Source organism: Parus major, chromosome 2 (assembly GCF_001522545.3).
Source record: "Parus major isolate Abel chromosome 2, Parus_major1.1, whole genome shotgun sequence".
Lineage (NCBI taxonomy): Eukaryota > Metazoa > Chordata > Aves > Passeriformes > Paridae > Parus > Parus major.
Genome location: NC_031769.1, coordinates 91,309,309 through 91,313,815, shown reverse-complemented (window position 1 = coordinate 91,313,815; position 4,507 = coordinate 91,309,309). Strand labels below are relative to the sequence as shown.

General features: G+C 42.9%; 1 long non-coding RNA gene across 1 annotated transcript; it reads right to left on the bottom strand.

The window, feature by feature from the left end:
• Window positions 1-1,326: 1,326 nt before the first annotated feature.
• LOC107200674 lies at window positions 1,327-4,233 on the bottom strand. Its single transcript, XR_001519707.2, has 2 exons — window positions 4,129-4,233; window positions 1,327-2,320 (listed from the first exon to the last, which is right to left on the bottom strand). It is a non-coding gene; the product is annotated as an uncharacterized LOC107200674 (long non-coding RNA).
• Window positions 4,234-4,507: the final 274 nt, after the last annotated feature.

Here is a 4,507-nt window from a genome sequence, read left to right as displayed (position 1 = left end):
CAAATATCCAGAAGGAGCAGAAAGAAAAGGAATAACAAGAGACTGGGCAGAGAAAAGAAAGACCAGAGTGGACAAAGAGAAGCAGCTGTGAAGGAAGTAAGAGCAGATGAAAACACCTTGGGAGACTGAAATACCCAGCTCCAAAGATCTGGGCTGAGACTGAACATGAGCTCATTTCAGAGTAGACTCAAACGGCAGAAAACTCCTCGTGCCCACGTGCAAGGGGAATGGTGGTGACAGTGGCATCAGGGGTAGCACTAATTTCACTCACCATTTGGGAGGTGGGAGATGGCACAGGGCAAGGGGATGCAAACAGCTTCAGAAGAACTCTCCCAGGAGAAGGGAAAGTGACTGGTAGAAAACTCCCCCGTTCTCCATCTTTCACCCATGAAGACTGATGAACTTCTCTTCAGCTCTGTCCTGGTGTTTTCAGTGAAAGAATCCTGCTACCTTTCTCATAGTGGCAGAAATAATTAAAAAGGGAATCAACTTCAGAGGAACATAAACATACACCAAAAGTCTGTCTCTTTAATGATATCTGCTCCATACTTCACTGGCAGGCATTCTGCTAATCTAATACCTGTTAATTCTATTTCTAATTAGGGCTATAGCTCACCAGAGGCTGTTTTATACTTAATTTGTTGGGGTTTTATTATATGGCTCAACAGTCAGCCAACCACTGTATGCATCATGTGATCCTGGTTGAGATCTTTCAGGCATTACTGCACACTGAGGCCCTTGGAGAGAACGTGCCACTACAATTTGTGAGTCACGCGTTCTTGCTCTGCCTAGGTCTTGTCATGTGTGTGCTTGTCAGGATTCATCTCCATCTCCATTACCCCTGGGGCAGAAGTCATAGTTTGTTTCTGCTCACTTGTCTGATTTTTAGCAGATCATATTCCCATCTCCAGAACCTTAAGCAAGTGCCATCTTTGTAGAATTTAAGGTGGAATTCTAAGTGGTAATTTAATTCAACTCAAACCCATCTTCTAATTGACAGGAAATATCCTCAGTTCAACCATTTTCCAAGGTTGATGTAGACTACTATACAAAGAAAAATAATTAAACTAAAAAGCATTCTTCATGGTAACCAAAATGAAAACTAATTTTCTTAAGTGTTTTTCTTGTAACTCTGTCATTTTAAAAATACTTTATTTAGAGTTTGAAATGAATATCTGAGGCAAGTTTTAATTGTTTGAAACACATATCTGAGGGACTTACATTCATTAATTCCATTTTTGCCAGGAAGGATTGAAACCAAGTTATGCACCAGTTAAATAATTACCTGGGAAATTACAAGGATAAAAATAAGAAGACACAGACAAGCAAAGTCCATGGGGCTTTATTGACCAGAACAGAATACAGGCCAATGAAGAAACATTTTATTAAGACACTGGAATCCAGACCAGGGGACTGACCAAAATTTGTTTTGCCTCTAGAATGTCAGCTGCCAGGTAAACAAGTGTATTAGAGCATCATTGACTCCAAATTGGTGAGCAAAGAAGGTCACCAACAGCTGTTAAATAGTAAGCCTCATCCTCCATCTCTGTGGGTGCCAAGAAGGATGACACGCAAAAGTTGTTCAGTCACACATTGAGGGTGTTGGTAGCACTTGTTATGTCATCCTAAACACCACATCTGTTCCAGAGAACCACTGTCCTTCTTATCTGAATCCACAAAGGGCTTAACAGTCACACAAGCAATTCCTGTGACTGGGAATTGCAGATCTTATAGAAACAATACAATGGAACTTCTTGCCTATCTCCAGATAGCAGGAAATAACCTCAGAAAATTCCTCCTTTCTCCACTGTCATCTGGTAGGGTTTTACTGGAAGAATGGAGCGTACAAATGAGGATAACAGTGGCTTTTTTGGAAAATCTTCAGATACCATACATTAAATAAAAATAATAAATAAAATAATAAAGAACTTATAAATCCATATAATCCATATATAAAGGTAAATAACCAAGTCAGCCCATCTAGCCATATATCTAATAGCTTTAAAGATGTGACCTAGCTTCAGCCAGCTCAAAAGAGCTGTTGGTCTGGATCTGGTTTTATCTACAGAAGTATGCTAAGTCCCATAATCTTCTGTGGTATTCCAGTGGGAAAACTACAGGAATTAGAGTTCCTAGACTGGGAAGTTCATGGAAAAGTGAAACAAGGAAGCTGGACTTCTACCCACTGCATGTGTAGCTGCACAAGTCACAGCTGGCAATTCAGAAGTGAGGTCAAGTTATCCTCTGTCAGCCATGGAAGATTACTTATTCCAGGAATAAATTAGCTAGGCACAAGGTAATGTGTTATTTCTTGTCCACCCTGAAAAAGAAATGAATCAACATATATCAGCTGAAAAGGTTCTTCCTTTCCCATGGTAGAACACAAAGCCCAGCAAAACAGACAACCCAAACTTTACCAGCAAAACCTCACAGAAACGAAGAAGCCTCAGGCTCTGAGGGGACTTATATTGGAGATTTGGTAAAACTATATTTTTCTTCATATACCCTGGCAGGCCTAGATAGATCTCTAGAAGGGAAGACCTTGTATGGAAGAATGAAATAGAGAGGATAGATTTGCACAATGCATATTGAAATTATGCGTGTTGGTGTTACCCTGTGCTAGGCAGGCATAATAAACTTCTCTGAGAGACAGTGAACACAGAATCATAGAATCATAAAATGGCCTGGGTTAGAATGGACATTAAATATCATCTTGTTTCAACACCCCTGCCATGAGCAGGGACACCTTCCACTAGACCAGGTTGCTCAGAGCTCCATCTAACCTGGCCTTCACAACTTCTCTGGGCAACCTGTTCCAGTGCCTTATCACCCTCACAATAACAAATTTCTTCCTAAGATCTAATCTAAATCTACACTCTTTCAGTTTAAAACCATCCCCCCATGTCCTATCACTAAATGTTTATGTAAAAGGTGCCTCTCCACCTTTCTTGTAGGCTCCCTTCAGGTATTGGAAGGCTGAAATTAGGTTGCCCCAAAGCACATGCATGATGGTCATGTCCATTGGGAGTCTTCAGACAGAGCTTGGATTCTTGACCAGTAAGTCTCTAGCCCAGTGACTGCTGGAGATAAGAAGGAAGGAGGAGTCACTCCAGAAATGGCCAGTTCCTGAGTTCTGCAGGGATGTGCTGCTGGCTCATCAGAGAAAAAGTGCTAGGCTGCATAGAACTTCTCCACAGACAGAGCAGCTCTTCTGCTCTCTAGTCACCTGTCACCTGTATTCCTTCCTGCTTTCAGGTGCATTTCCATGCAGCGCTACCATCCCTGGACTCCTTAAGAAGGATTGCAAGCATCAAGGGACATTACTGCTGATGGGATCATCAATAACTGCTGCTGGAAACCCATGCAGAAATATGTGCTGTGCACAGGGAAGCAGACAGCAACAACACCCAGCTCTCCTTCCCTCTCTCTCTTCCCCCACCTGTAATTGAAATTCAAGGACTGTAAGTCCCACTATGTCCTGTCAGGATAGTTCCATTCCTTGGGGAAGGGGTTAGCAATAACAAGCCATGCCTTAGCTGCAGTGTGCCACCCCATATGTGTAAAAACCAGTATGTGCAGGTAGACATCTGATTTTAGCCAAGATTTTTTGAATGGGCAAGAATGAGGAATAAGAGAAAATCGATGTGCACAGGCTGTCCAAAATAACAGTGTTTTTCTTGATCTAATTTTGGGGCTAATTTTCTTCTCAGAAGGGACAGAGAAGTCAGATTGTGGAAACACCTCAGTCCTTTTAAGACAAGCCACAGCCTTGCACCTTTGAGGAGTGAGGCTTTCTGTAGTCCCAAGCATTTTGCAGTGACATTTATATACAAATCACCAAGTCAGGGTCAAGCCAGGAGTAGCCAGAGTCAAACACATTCTCATGATCAGCAGGCAAGACAGGTCCCATGTCAAGCTAGGAGCAGGGGCCACGGCCAGGTGTGACTGAAACACAGCTGGAGCTACAGCAGAACTCAGCAGAGACTGAGCTGCAGTGGAGCCCCTGAGCAGAACATGTGGGTGGATGCCCTATGGGAGTTTGATAAGAGCAGCTAGGGCTCATTAATGCATTCAGGACCCTGACACAATTTTTCTAGGACATATACAGCAGGAGAGGTGAAAAAGTACCATGGAAGTTTGGCCTGAGCCAGGGGTTACCCAGCAGAATAAGAAGCCCCAGCTGTTCCAGAGTGATCCATGCCACAGGAGTGTCAGACTCAGATGTTTCCTGTCTCATCCTTTTGCCCCAGAACACCTGAAAAGCAGGCAAATAATGGTTTGTACCAGTCTGCAGGTGCCATGCCCAAGAGAAGAGGCAGCCACCCAATGTGAAATTTGCTTTCCTTACATCTAGAAGAGCCAGCAACAAACAAACTCTTTAAGGGAGGTTAGGAGGAGCATTAAAGGCTTTGAGTTGCAATAGATTTTTAAAACAAGCATGATAAAATTAAGGGAGAGAGAGAGAGAGAGAGAGGGGGGAAGGAAGGAAGGCAGGAAGGAAGGCAGG